The 15,803-nt window shown below is 41.3% G+C and overlaps 1 protein-coding gene across 2 annotated transcripts in view; it reads right to left on the bottom strand.

The window, feature by feature from the left end:
* Positions 1 to 15,803, bottom strand: part of FRAS1 (Fraser extracellular matrix complex subunit 1) — a 534,964-nt gene that overhangs the window by 226,173 nt on the left and 292,988 nt on the right. The gene's annotated exons all lie outside the window — the stretch shown is intronic.

Raw genomic sequence — 15,803 nt, 5'->3', positions numbered from 1 at the left:
ACCAACTGAGCCATCAGGGAACCCAGATTAAGAAAGGGATAAGTGACACAAAAAACAGAAATAACCATTTGCAGAATCATTCATTTCTTTATTCCCATGTTCCCAGTCTCAGAGGATGTCAGATAAAGAACAGAAAGCCTTAAAAAAGGTCTCCTTCCAGGACACCTCCTGTACCATCACTGGGCTGCTGATTAGGCTGCTCAAATTAAAGAGGAAGGTGATGGAGGCCTTACTGATTGATTAAACAAAGGTTTCTATGGAGCCCACACTCTGACAGAGACTGGACACACACAGGTAAGAAGGACTGTCCAACATTTCGAACTGCTCAAAGTAGCTGCATCAACAGACACACAAGCAAATAACTGAAATAAAACAAATGGAAAATGGAGTATAACAGAGAGAATAAGAGCATCATATCACAATTCTCTGTGACCTTGACTAAGTTATGCAATTTCTCAAGGCTCCTACTTCCTCATGTATAAAAATGAGAATATAAACAATATATACCGCACAGAATGTTGTGGACACCATGTGGATTATTTACTATGCCTCACTCATTTCTTCCCACAGAAACCACAATATCAGCTTTTGCCCACCTTTTGCCCTCACTCCTTCTGCCTCCTGCCCCACCCTGGTGCTTCCCTCTGTGGCCCCTGCATGATGTGACATGCCCTTCCTCTTGGGAACTGTGAGTAAGGGTTCTTTTCCAAGACAATCATCTCCTGATATGCTGGCCTCATCATATCTGAATAATAATAAAGCCCACAATTTGAAACAGCCAGTCAATCACTCTCAATCACTCATTCATCTTTTGTTATTGAGCCACAAGTAGGTCGAGGTGTTGGGGAAACAGAGGTAAGTAAGACAATGAGTAGGAGGACCCAGGCATTTCAGGGACAAGATCCACTGACTGCAGGGACACGACCCTCAGTCTCCTCTTTGCCTCCTCTGCCCCCTCAATCAAACCTCCTGAAGACTCAAGAGATCAGCAGCTTGGAAGAAGCATATGGGATTTTCTACAACTGAGGTCTCCATTTCCACCAATCCCCAATAAAAATGTAAATTTCAATCCTTGATGTACAGATCAGGCTGCTGCAAGGTAGGATGTTCTTGTCCAGCAGAACTAGTTTGTAGGAGTATTAAACTCATGATATATGGCTGGTAGATGACTGCTGTCCTAAACCTTCTGGTGTTCCACCCTAGTATCTCATCCCTAACTGAGCACCTAAAGGTTTAACACCTGTACCTGAGTTAAGGCCATACCCATTTGGATTGGGCAGTACACCCAACTTTGCATGCATGCATGCTAAGTCACTTCAGTCCTATCAAACTCTGCAACCCAATGGACAGTAGCCCATCAGCTTCCTCTGTTCATGAGATTCTCCAGGCAAGAATACTGGAGTGGGTTGCCATGCCTTCTTCCAGGGGATCTTCCCAACCCAGGGATTGAACCATCATCTCTTATATCTCCTGCATTGGCAGGTGGTTTTTTTTTTTTGTTTTTTTTTACGACTGAGCCCCCTATGAAGCCCCACATCCTACCCTGTGTGTGCTGTGTATATTTGCTCAGTAATGTCTGACTCTTCGTGAGCCCAGACACTCTGTAGCCCACCAGACTCCTATGTCCATGGGGATTCTCCAGGAAAGAATACTGGAGTGGGTTACCATGCCCTCTTCCAGGGGATCTTCCCAACCCAGGGATCGAACCCAGGTCTCCTACATTGCAAGTGGATTCTTTACTGTCTGAGCCTCCAGGGAAGCCCATACCTTACTTATTGGTTGATAAATATTTTGATTATTATCCCTAGCTGCACTGCAGAGCTTTATATCTATTCAACAGTATTTATTGCTCTATGAAAAACAGAGCCAGAGCTCCAGGTTTTAAAATTATTTCCTTTTTTTTTTTTTAGATTGCCTTGTTAACTACTCTAATAGCACAAGTCACAGTAATTTTTCCCAAGTATTTTCAGAATTACTGACAAAATATTTCCTCTTTAAAAAACAAAAGAGAACAAGTAAGCAAATATGGCTATAAAAGAGAGGTACATATCAGCTCATTATTTAAGACATGTTTAGCACAAACATCCACTGAGTCGGCGATGCCATCCAGCCATCTCATCCTCTGTCGTCCCCTTCTCCTCCTGCCCCCAATCCCTCCCAGCATCAGAGTCTTTTCCAATGAGTCAACTTTTTGCATGAGGTGGCCAAAGTACTGGAGTTTCAGCTTTAGCATCATTCCTTCCAAAGAACACCCAGGACTAATCTCCTTTAGAATGGACTGGTTGGATCTCCGTGGTACAAGATGGTGATGGCAGAAGGGACCTGAGAAGCCCAGCTAAAGTCCCGCATATGCCGCTCATTGAAGGAAAGGACCTGGATAAGGCCCAGGAGGAAATACTGAAACACCAGGCTAGCATTAGTGAACTCAAGCGCAATTTTATGGAATCCACACCTGAACCACGCCCTAATGAATGGGAAAAACGACGTATCACACCTCTGTCCCTACAGACACAAGGGGTATGTGACTAGCTATTTGTTGGCTGTATGTCTCACTCCAGCTGTTCATAAAACATAGGTTGTTAATCTGTTACGTTGATTCTTATGAGAAGTTAGAAAATATTCCCGTTTTTAAAATGTAACTGCTAACAATTTTTTAAATACTAAATATTTATTAACAGCGTGTAATACTTATTGACATAGTTCTTGGGTAAATTGTATGAGTTTCAAAACACTTTTCAACTACCTTCAAAATAATTTCACTATTTTACTCGAGTAAATTGGTAGTGATGAGTTGTTACATCAAGTGACTTAAAAACCGATGTATACTGTATTTAATAAGTTTTTAAATTATTGACGTCTGAAGTAAGAGTTTGTTTAATAATTAAAGAATTAGTAATTAAAGGGATGTAGTAATGTAGACCATATTTAGAATGGTTTAAGGTTATTACTGTGAGGATAAAGAGTTAAATTTAGCTTTGAAGACTGCTGAGCTCTGTTGAAAACTGGCAAAATGTTAATTATATAACTTATATTGAAACTTCTTAGTAATAAAATCCAGATTAATGTTTTAAAAATAAAAAAAATAAAAAAAAAAGAAAGAAATGACATGTGATAGAAAGTCAGGTGGCAGTATTTCAAAAACAACTAACTTGTGTTGTCAACACAAAGCCCTCTAGGATAATTGGGGAAGCAACAAACTTCTACATACCTAAATTTGTCTATGATAATACCATTATGTTCATATCAGACCTTACAAGATTGCAAATATCCCCAGCTCCTTCTGTTCTTCCTCCTTAATAAATAGGAAATCAAAGCATATCATTGTTGAATTGCAAACTGGGAGGAGATGAATTAACGCATTATGAGCAGACAACTTATTTCATTTGGTCACAAAATCAATGAGATAAACTGGCTCGATGTGAATAAAGATTGTTACTGAATTATGTAGAACAAGAAAGTAACCATAAAGAAGGCTGAGCACCAAACAATTGATACTTTTGAACTGTGGTGCAGAAGAAGACTCCTGAGAGTCCCTTGGACTGCAAGGAGATCCAATCAGTCCATCCTAAAGGAAATCAGTCCTGAATATTTATTGGAAGGACTGATGCTGAAGCTGAAGCTCCAATACTTTGGCCACCTGATGTGAAGAACCGACTCATTAGAAATGACCCTGATGCTGGGAAAGATTGAGGGCAGCAGGAGAAGGGGATGACAAAGCATGAGATGGTTGGATGGTATCACCTACTCAACCGACGTGAGTTTGAGTAAACTTTGGGAGATAGTGAAGGACAGGGAAGCCTGGTGTGCTTCAATCCATGGGGTCACGAAGAGTCAGACACAACTTAGTGACTGAACAACAACAACAAAAACAGCAATGAAGACAAATTAGTTGATGGGCTAAGAATTTCAGGAGAAAATCCTTTGGCTCCCACTTGATGTTGGAAATAAGCCTCACTGGACATCCCCACGGCAGACTTCAGAACTGCCTTCACTGGAAATGTTTAAGAACCAAACAGATAATGACCTAGCGAGTCATCCTGTGCCACTGAGGGAAAATGATACGCTGGATGACCATCCTTTCCAAGTCTTTGGTCCTCTGTAATACTATTTTTCTGTAACTATAGGCATCTGTGTCTTTAAAACAAGCTCATGAAACTTCAATTCTGTGCTGCTTTTGGAAATGTCTACACTCTTTCAGTGACTTTTACGAGGGTCTATCATTTAATGGAAGATGATTCCGTAGCAGAAGTTCCAGTTTGAAGTCTAAGATCCTTCAAGGAAGACTAACTCCATTACAGGGCATATATGGAAGAGATTTGAGAGTAAGTTCTGTGAGTAATTTCCCCACTACATTTTTTAGAGAGTGGTTTTCCAGTTGATGGCTGAGTATATTTCTGAAAAAGCATAACGGAGCTGCTTAAGCACTAAAAGTTTTGGCATCAAAAGTGTCCTCAGATGGTTGTAAATTCCAGTCAACTTGACGCCAATAAAAGTTTTACCTAAAACAATGAAAACATACCAATTTTTTATTCATTCTATATTCTGTTCAAATTTCAGACAAAGGACACTACTATTTCTTTTTTCCTTTTAAATAATATATGAAGTGGGCAGCATAAAATGTTTTCATATCATATAAAATTTCCTGGCTTTTCATGTCAAAACAATTTTTGACGTGGATGTCTCTTGAATTATGATGTAAATATCAAAATCCTCAAGGATATGCAGAAGGAACACTGTGATGAGGGATGAAAGTTGAAATGAGGGAAGTCAAATAAAATTACTCTTCCCCTCTTCCTCATTCTTCTTTTCCTTCTTTCTTTCTGTTTTCTTTTTAAAGAACAAAAGGCATATTGCTATTTATTTACTTCATTTTCATGAATGGTTTACTTCACTTAGCATAATGTCGTTAAGGTTCATCAACATGGGAACGTGTGTCAGAATTTTCTTCCTTTTTCAGGCTGAATAATATTTCATTGTATGTATGCATATTTACCACATTTCGGTAATCCATTCATTCATCCATGCACACTGAATTGCTCCCACTCTTAAGCTAGTGTGAATTATGCTGTTATGAAAAGGGGTATCCAAATACCTCTTTGAGATCCCACTTTCAATTATTTTGGGCATACACCCAGAAGTGGAATTGCTGGATCAGATGGTAAAACGTGATTTACCCTACCTCCCCAACCCCCTGGGAATCCTTTAAGAGTAAAATGTACATCTTATCCATCTCTGTGATTCACACAATACCTGTCATAATCCCTGTCCCTGGCTTGTCACAAGTTCTCAGGAAATAAGTTTCTGCTGACTGAATGGAAGGGCAACTAGGAAGATGAGTGGGTGGGGTAGATGGATGGAAATGCTGGCAGCACACTGCTAGGTCTCCCTTCTCTTTGATCTTTTCTTTTCGGCCTCAGGCTGGTGAGTCCCAAATTTATGTGCACAGCTCTGACTTTAACCCTGAACTCTAATCACATAAATCTAACTGTCTAGGGAATGTCTCTACTTGGTGTTCCATTGCTACCACATATTCTTCATTATCCATTATCCATTAAGTATCCAAGCTTAACCCTTACCTGCTGCTGCTGCTGCTACTAAGTCACTTCAGTTGTGTCAGACTCTGTGCGATCCCAGAGACGGCAGCCCACCAGGCTCCCCCATCCCAGGGATTCTCCAGGCAAGAACACTGGAGTGGGTTGCCATTTCCTTCTCCAATGCATGAAAGTGAAAAGTGAAAAGTGACAGTGAAGTTGCTCAGTCGTGTCTGACTCTTATCGACCCTATGGACTGCAGCCTACCAGGCTCCTCTGTCCATGGGATTTTCCAGGCAAGAGTACTGGAGTGGGTTGCCATTGCCTTCTCTGAACCCTTACCTACTTAATGACTTAATGTAAATGATCACATCACATTCATTCCATCCAAACTGTACTCATGACCCGCCCACATCCTAACCCCCTACCTGGTCTTTTTCGTACAGTAGCCCCCCTTCATCGGACTAACTAACTAACTTCATCATGAACTAACTTATGTGACTGGACTTGAAAAAACATGTTCACATCTTTGGCAGGTTGCAACTTGAATTTTGATGGTTCATTTGTAGGGGACTTCCTATATTTCCTGGCTTGCCTTTACCCCACCATTCACAAAGATACTCACGATGAGAAAGCTGGACTTCTACTTTTCCTCTCTATAATGCAGATGCGATACGTTGATTTCTATGTCTTAAATCTGCATCAAATCTATCCCAGTTTAATCATCCCTGCGACCCTTAATGTAGACCTTCAGTGTCACTCCTGATATGGATCGGTGTGGCAGCTTCCTAACTAGCCCCACTTAGTGTCTCCCCATTTATCTGCCATACTACTACCAGGGAGGTCCCTATAAAATGACATTGACCAAACTATTTCCCTACTTAAAATCTTTTCATGGTTCTCAAAAACCAACAGTGTCAATTCTTAAACACTGCACACACAGCCCTTCATGACATGACCCAACCCCACGTCTCCAGTATCAATCCCTACAATCCACCATTCGGACTTCACCCTGCAGGAAAACCAAATGCACAGTCCTTCTCCAAACACACCATGCCTTTACACTTGCTGTTTCCCGGGCAAAGAATGTCCTTTCTTACCTTCTTCCCTAATAAATTCCCATTAATCCTCAATAGCCTAATGATGGAGTTTTCCCTCTGCAAAATTTTCATCATCTCCTCTCCCCTCAGGAGCCAGTCTCTTATGTTGTGTTCTTTATGTATCTTTTGCCGATTGCCACTACAACATGCATCCCGTTTTTTTAGTTACTTGTTCTGTGTCAGTCTCCCCTAGTTGATCACTCTTTCCTTTAGGCATGGTCTATATTTTTTTCATCTTTCTATCCCCAAAACCTAGCACATCCCTGCTATAAAAGCAAGAAGGAGAAAGAGAAGAAGACCGAACATCTCCAAAAGGCACGCATTTGTACAGCTTATGTCAGCACTCTAGGGACTACATTAAAGTGTTGCTTAATATAAATGCCACGTATTTTATTCAATTAATTCAAGGGAATCCCAGCTTCATAAACAGCAACACACTCTTAAGCAGAACAGGCTGACTCCTGTGCATTTATTTCTTTAATTAAAGCTCTGTGCCTTAAGGCTTTTGGTGAATCTTAGGAACAACTAAATAGATAAAATACCACAATATGCTTTACTCCTTCTCATTCATCTAAAGCAAGTTATTTAATTAACCAAAATAATCAGTGAATTTCTCATTTAAAAAAGAAATTGGCACTCTGTAGGAGGCTCCTGAATTCACTCCTTTTGGCGGTCATGCTAATCTACAGTTACACATGGGCCAATTCCCTCTGAAAGAAGTCTGGAAACTAGCTGAGCGCCTCCTACACATTAAACGAATGAGAAAAAAAAAAAAAAAGGTAGGTATGCCGAGACACACTCCTGCCATAAATCCTACCCCTGGGACAGCAGCATATTGATACAATAAACAAGGGGGAACTCACAGACACCCAGCTTCTCCCTGAGGATTGAAGGGCTTGAACCTAACATCTACTACCCAACTTTAAGACCTCCACCTGAGAAATGGTCCTCCAACCTCTAGCTCCAAAAGCCAACGGGGCTTGAATCCAGAAGACCTGTGAGATCAGAGCATCCAAATAGACAGTTCTTAACAGGCTCGCTAGGAGTCATGGTACTTGTTCCCCCAGGGCTCCGTGTGAAGGCACCCATCAGAAATGTCCATCTCCTAGTCTTTTCCGGAAAGAGACACATGTCTATACATGTCAGGCTGCAGCCTGAGGGTCAGGCTTCTACTTTAATCCCCATATAGAGGCTGACTGCCCGCCATCCTCTCCAGAGACCTGGGAGGCGGGAGGACAGCGTGTTCATGTTCACCCTCCGCCCAGCTCCAGGTCACTCGTGTCTCCCTGGAAAGAACCTGTGTGCAGGTCTAGGGCCCTGGTTTTTTGACTACGGCCCAGAGAACATGGCCACTGGTGGCCTGACTCTGATGATCAGCAGGGTTCAAGTTCGTGGGCTCTGTGGAACTGTAGCAAACAGAGGGATAGTTGTTAACCAGTGACTCTACCCCGCTCCGCTCCCCCTGCCCAGAAACAATCACCTCCGAGACAGTCTCTGAAAGAGATCCACTTGGACATTTTAGAAGTTGCTGAAAGAGGGCTTGGCTCCAATCTCCCAGCATTCAGATGCTGACTAAGGTCCTTTGCATTAGGACAGAGACAGGGCGGGGCACACTCTCCACTGCTGGATGCCACTGAGAACACAGAGAGTAGCTTGGACAGTCACCGAAGTTTGAGAGACAACAGAGGACTAGATCTGGACTGAAGGATATGGTTCAGACAACAGACTGTGCATCCTAGGGGGTGGGGAGGGGTGTGAGGAGGGGGAACAAGTGAAGGTGGTCAAAAGGTACAAACTTCAGTTATAAGATAAACAAGTTCTGGGGAATCCAATGAACAGTTCGGCGCTAGAGTTAACAATTGCTCTGCCTGTTCGTGCTCACTCGTGTCTGACTCTTTGATGAACTGAGCAAAAATACTGGAGTGGGTTGCCATTTCCTCCTCCAGGGGATCTTCCCGACCCAGGGATCGAAACCACATCTCCTTCGGCTCCCGCATGGGCAGGCAGATTCTTTACCACTGAACCACCTGGGAAGCCCTATAGTTAACAATACTATATGTATATTTGAAAGTTACTAAGATAGTAAATTATAGTTTTCATCACAGGAAAAAAATTACAACTCTGTGAGGTGAAGGATGTCAAACTAAACTTACTGTGGTGATCACTTGGCAACATAAATATATATTAAATTATGATGTTGTACACCTTAATTGAATACAATGTTATATGTCACCACATTTCAATAAAACTGGAAAAAAATTGATCCTGAATCTGTATTGATTTTGTGCAGTTTTGCCCCACTCAGGTGTAAGTTCTGCCTAAGGAGGCAATGCTGTCTCCAAGACTGACAAAGGAGGCTTGGAAAAGTTTAGTTACTAAAATTTCCCAGATGTCTCCCTGACCAAAGCTCTATGATAATTCTACTTCTAATGAATGATGGGGGATGGGAGGGGGCACTGGGATGTTTGTTATGTCTGTATTCTTTTTTGAAGAACAGTGTTTCTACAGACATTATACATGAGAAGATATATAGGTAAAACTTGTTATTGCACTATGGAGTTCATTGTTAAAATAGAACTAGTAATTTCCTCAAAATTATATTATCTTAAGCCCTCTCACTAAACTGCATATAAATTTTTTTTAAAAAATCCATGCTTAATTTGCCACAGAAAGTGAAAGTCACTCAGTTGTGTCTGACTCTTTGCGACTCTATGAACTATACAGTCCATGGAATTCTCCAGGCCAGAATACTGGAGTGGGTAGCCTTTCCCTTCTCCAGGGGATCTCCCCAACCCAGGTCTCCTTCAGTGCAGGCAGATTCTTTACCAGCTGAGCCACAAGGGAAGCCCAGTTTGCCACAGAATTGGGCCAATTACGTGGCTGAGTTAATTATCCCAACCAAGTTCATACCCCATTGCTCCACCACAACCAAGTTGCTGACTTTGTGATTGGATGGGATCATTAAGAGAGGTGGCCTGGCCTGAAATTAAATTGTAAAGCTCCAGGATGAAAAGAAGGACAAGGGATCTAGGCTTGGAAAGAAGTAAATATTCCTTAGGTAACCATGTCCTCCACTAGAGCCCAGGGTCTTCCCAATGCTAAATTATTCTTCAGTTGGTTCCTTCTAAGTCTCAGTTTCTTCATCTATAAAATGGGAGTAAATATACATTCACAGGATTTCCAATCAAATTCTTGGTTGTAAGGAATTTCATAAACTATAAAGTCATACATGTATGTGTGTATGTAAATAACTGTAGGAATCTATGTCAAAAGATTAAAAGAGGTTATCTGAGAATAGAAGGGTTACAGGTAGAAATCATAGATAAAATAAAGGACATCTAGTTAAACTTGAACTTCAGATAAACAATGAAAAATATTTTAGAATATCTCAGGTAATATATGGACATCCTAAACATTTCATTCTTTATATGCTAAATATTTTTATATCTCAAGAAAATTATAGATACCAAGGGAACATTTCATGCAGAGATGGGCTCCATAAAGGACAGAAATGGTATGGATCTAACAGAAGAAGAAGATATTAAGAAAAGGTGGCAAGAATACACAGAAGAACTGTACAAAAAAGAGCTTCATGACCAAGATAATCCTGATGGTGTGATCACTGACCTAGAGCCAGACATCCTGGCATGTGAAGTCAAGTGGGCCTTAGGAAGCATCACTACAAACAAACTAGTGGAGGTGATGGAATTCCAGTTGAGCTCTTTCAAATCCTGAAAGATGATGCTGTGAAAGTGCTGCACTCAATATGCCAGCAAATTTGGAAAACTCAGCAGTGGTCACAGGACTGGAAAAGGTCAGTTTTCATTCCAATCCCAGAGAAAGGCAATGCCAAAGAATGCTCAAACTACCACACAATTGCACTCATCTCACATACAATGGCACCCCACTCCAGTACTCTTGCCTGGAAAATCCCATGGACGGAGGAGCCTGGTAGGCTGCCATCCATGGGGTCGCTAAGAGTCGGACACAACTGAGCAACTTCACTTTCACTTTTCACTTTCACGCATTGGAGAAGGAAATGGCAACCCGCTCCAGTGTTCTTGCCTGGACAATCCCAGGGAAGGGGGAGACTGGTGGGCTGCCATCTATGGGGTCCCCCAGAGTTGGACACGACTGAAGCGATTTTGCAGCAGCAGTACACACACTAGTAAAGTAATGCTCAACATTCTCCAAGCCAGGCTTCAGCAATACATGAACTGTGAACTTCCAGATGTTCAAGCTGGTTTTAGAAAAGGCAGAGGAACCAGAGACCAAATTGCCAACATCCACTGGATCATGGAAAAAGCAAGAGAGATCCAGAAAAACATCCATTTCTACTTTATTGACTATGCCAAAGCCGTTGACTGTGTGGGTCACAATAAACTGTGGAAAATTCTGAAAGAGATGGGAATACCAGACCACCGGACCTGCCTCTTGAGAAACCTGTATGCAGGTCAGGAAGCAACAGTTAGAACTGGACATGGAACAACAGACTGGTTTCAAATAGGAAAAGGAGTACATCAAGGCTGTATATTGTCACCCTGTTTATTTAACTTTTATGCAGAGTACATCATGAGAAATGCTGGACTGGATGAAGCACAAGCTGGAATCAAGAGGGCTGGGAGAAACATCAATAACCTCAGATATGCAGATGACACCACCCTTATGGCAAAAGTGAAGAGGAACTAAAGAACCTCTTGATGAAAGTGAAAGAGGAGAGTGAAAAAGTTGGCTTAAAGCTCAACATTCAGAAAACGAAGATCATGGCATCTGGTCCCATCACTTCATGGCAAATAGATGGGGAAACAGTGGAAACAGTGTCAGACTTTATTTTTGGGGGCTCTGAAATCACTGCAGATGGTGATTGCAGCCATGAAATTAAAAGATGCTTACTCCTCGGAAGGAAAGTTGTGACCAACCTAGATAGCATATTCAAAAGCAGAGACATTACTTTGCCAGCAAAGGTCTGTCTAGTCAAGGCTATGGTTTTTCCAGTGGTCATGTATGGATGTGAGAGTTGAACTGTGAAGAAAGCTGATTGCTGAAGAATTGATGCTTTTGAAGTGTGGTGTTGGAGAAGACTCTTGAGAGTCCCTTCGACTGCAAGGAGATCCAACCAGTCCATTCTGAAGGAGATCAGCCCTGTGATTTCTTTGGAAGGAATGATGCTAAAGTTGAAACTCCAGTACTTTGGCCACCTCATGCGAAGAGTTGACTCATTGGAAAACACCCTGATGCTGGGAGAGATTGGGGGCAGGAGGAAAAGGGGACGACAGAGGATGAGATGGCTGGATGGCATCACCGGCTCGAAGCACATGAGTTTGAGTGAACTCAGGGAGTTGGTGACGGACTGGGAGGCCTGGCGTGCTGCAATTCATGGGGTTGCAAAGAGTCGGACACAACTGAGTGACTGAACTGAACTGAAATATTTTTATTTCTTAATTCTGTATTTTTTAATATAGTCCTCCTAATTACTCCTAATTAAGGTTTTCCCTTATGTGAAGAATAGATCATGAACCTAGGTAGACAGATTTTGAGCAAATAAAAGTGATCATATTTTTTTCTCCTTTGATGTTTTGATATGATAAATTACCTAATAGATATCTCAATATAAGCTAATCTATAAATTCTTAAAATAACCTCAATTCAATTTTATATATAGCTCTGAATTCAATTTGATATATTTTTAATATTTTATCTAAAATTTGTAGTTTTTCTCTGTGTTTTGTTGTAACATTACATTACTGCTATGCTGGAAGAAAAAATAGTGTACTCTAAAATATCCTATCTTTTTCTATGCTCTAGTATTTTATATAAGATTTTTTTACATTATTTTTTGATGGTTTTAATAACTCACACATTAAATTAACTCTAGCACTCTTTTAGAGGAAGTTCTTTGTTAACCTTTTCAGTTTTATGTATGACTTTTGATGTATTCATACTTTCCATGTCTTCTTGGACTGATTTTGACAATAAATCTTCTCCTTTAACGTAATTTGATGGTGGCTTTCAAATTTTTCAGATTTTTTTAATCCCAAATCTTCATTTGCTAAATCTTGGTAACTGAGATATTTTTAACATTTTTGGTCTATACTTTTTTAAAAGTTTCAGTAATATGCAAAATGTATGCAATGAAAATAAATAAAAATTGGGATTTTAAAATACTGCTGTCATTAGAAAGAAGTACAACAGTGATATGATAAAGTGATATTCTTCTTTAATTAGTTGGATGATAAAGAATCTGCCTGCAATGCAGGACACTTGGGATCAATCTCTGGGTTGGAAAGGTCCCCTGGAGAAGGGAAGGACAGCCCACTCCAGTATTCTTGCCTAAAGAATTCCATGGACACAGGAGCCTGGCAGGCTATATAGTCCATGGTGTTGCAAAGAGCTGGACATGACTGAGTTCACACAACTTTTTAATCAGAGGCTTGGCTTATTCAAACTATGGTCTATGGACCAGGAGCATCAGCCTCCCCTGGAACATGTTATAAACATGCAAGCTCAGACCCCACCCCAGACCTACTGAATCTGAGTCCACATTTTAACAAGATTGCCAAGAGATTCCTATGAGAAGTTCTACTCTACAAAGACCTCAACTAAAAGCTGAATCTTCAAAATAGTTGAATCCCTTAAAGAAAAATAAATAAGCCCTCAACAAGAATGAAGGAGAATCTGAAACTGAGCTGAGCAATCTGACCTGACCTTAGGAACACCTATAGGAGAGAGCCAAGGCCTCCTAGTAACAAAAGCCTCAGGTCCTTCCTTCCATCCATCCATCCACCCTGAGCTGCCATGTTCAGCCACACAGCCTTCACAGACACTAAAGGACTTCAGGAGGCACCAATCACATAAATTACTGTGAGAATGGTGCCCCTGGAGTTGGGGAACAGAATGGTCCCTACCCAGCTCTACTCTTGAGAACTCATCTAGACTCGTAAGAGCTCCCAGAGGTATGGAAAGTTAGTGAGAAAGATGAACGAGAAAGTAAGGGATGGGCTTTTGATTTTGTTTTAGAAGGTTGGGGTTTTATGAAGTTGTTTTATTTGTGCAAAGGAGCTGATAGGTATTTCTTGGGGTTTTTGCTTGTTTTAGAAATCCTGCATTGTAGGCAGACGCTTTACCGTTTGAGCCACCAGGGAAGTCAGTATCTGTCAATGCTAGGGAACAATCAGTTAAACAGGAGAGATGAACTGTGGATAAAATCACTAAAACCCTTTCTAAACCTAACACTCAATTAATATTTAACTGTGCTCAGTCACTCAGTCACGTCTGACTCTGTGCAACCCCATGGACTGTAGCCCACCAGGCTCCTCTGTCCATGGGATTTTCCAGGCAAGAATACTAGAGTGAGTTGCCATATCCCTCTCCAGGGTATCTTCAGGAGGGACTCAGGGATGGACTCTGCATCTCATGTCTCCTGCATTGGCAGGCAGATTCTTTACCACTAGTGCCACGAGGGAAGTCCTTAATATTTAACAGACATGTAAAATTTTGATGGACTACTAAAAAATGCCTCCAACCTATCTTCAAAAAATTGGTAACAGATTTTATTTTGAACCAGAAATTCCAGCCACGCTGAAAACATGGAGGCTGTGTGTGAAAGAAGTGTAAAGTCAAAGGTCTATCTGGTTAAGTACCCAAGTTCGTTTCTGTGAGCCAAAAATGCAGGACAAATATATTCATGTGTCCATCCTCATCTTACCAAAGTGCGTCTGTTTTGAAGTCTATCTCAGAGCACCCGCTCTGTCTTCCCCATACCTTGCTGTGGGTTTCATAGTACCAACCAAGGGTATACTGTGGGCTTCACTGTTGCTGCTGCTATTTATATTTTATTTTCTGTTTCTCTCAAAATACATTCCATGAGAGCAGGAATTTCATCAGACTCATTGATGAGAGCATCCCAAGTGCTTGACAATACCTGGCACCCAGGGGACACTCAAAAAACATTTGTAGAATGAATGAATAAAAACAGACTCAGTTCAGTTCAGTTCAGTTGCTTAGTCATGTCTGACTCTTTGCAACCCCATGGACTGCAGCACACCAGGCTTCCCTGTCGATCACCAACTCATCCTCCATTGTCCCCTTCTCCTCCTGCCTTCCATCTTTCCCAGAATCAGGGTCTTTTCCAATGTAAAAAACAGACTGTCCTCCAGCTAATAAAAAACAATTTTCTCTTTGGTCACTCCTTGTTAATTATACATTTTACATCCTTCTATCACAGACTTGGATCTTAGTCAAATATCCTGAATAAATCTGCCTCATCCTCCAATAGATAATTCCTGGGTTTGTCAGGTAGCTCAGAGCAGAAACTTTTATAACAACTCCTGACAATATTCGGGCTCTAAGTAAATTGCTTCTCCCTCTAATGCATCTGCCTCTTGCTTTCATTAACTGTGGTAATAGTCTAATCACTCTATGCTGCAGTCTCAAAGAAAAGCAGAGGGAGAGCTCCAGAAAGCAGTTGTTTTTTGCTTCTTTACAGCAAAGCACTTGAGATGAAAACGTCTGTAAAATCAACTCTCAGTGGCACACACTCAAGAACTCCAACCTTTTAAAATGTTCCTTATAGAGGAGAAGGAGTTTCGTGGGTGTGTGAGAAGGAGCACCTAAAGCGATCCCACAGGGCTCCCCCAGGCCTGAGTTCAGACACAAGGCTTCGGCAGAATCGAAAAAGGAACAGATTGTGGGAAGGCGGAAATGTTGCCAGAGATACCGGATGAGTGACAGGAAACACATCAATCAACACACTTAAACTCAAGTGAGCTTGGAAACAATTGGTGGCAGCGCTCAGTCTTCCAATGGAATCTTGGGCAACTCAATTAACCTCTTTCTCCCACATCCCCCTCACTACTATATTAAGCACAACAATCTACCTTGAGCAGAGAGGGCTCAGGATTTCATAATAAATGTGAGTAGAGAGCTCTATGTGTGATACCTCCCTCATAGTACTGTGTGAATTAGCATAAAGTCACAAGGCTACCCAGGCCTCTAGAGGTCAATCCAGCCCTTTCACATGGGACCGCAATTAAACCATTCCAGAGGGATTAGATTCCTTTGTAAAAGGTGTCTGTATAAAGGGATTCCAAGAACATTCCCCTTGTCAAGGATGCTTTCTTTTTTTTTTTCAAGTAAAATTTATTTTTTAAAGCATTAAGTAAAGGGCCTCCCT

This window comes from Bos indicus, chromosome 6, assembly GCF_029378745.1.
Source record: "Bos indicus isolate NIAB-ARS_2022 breed Sahiwal x Tharparkar chromosome 6, NIAB-ARS_B.indTharparkar_mat_pri_1.0, whole genome shotgun sequence".
Classification (NCBI taxonomy): domain Eukaryota; kingdom Metazoa; phylum Chordata; class Mammalia; order Artiodactyla; family Bovidae; genus Bos; species Bos indicus.
This window is presented reverse-complemented; position numbering and strand designations above follow the sequence as displayed.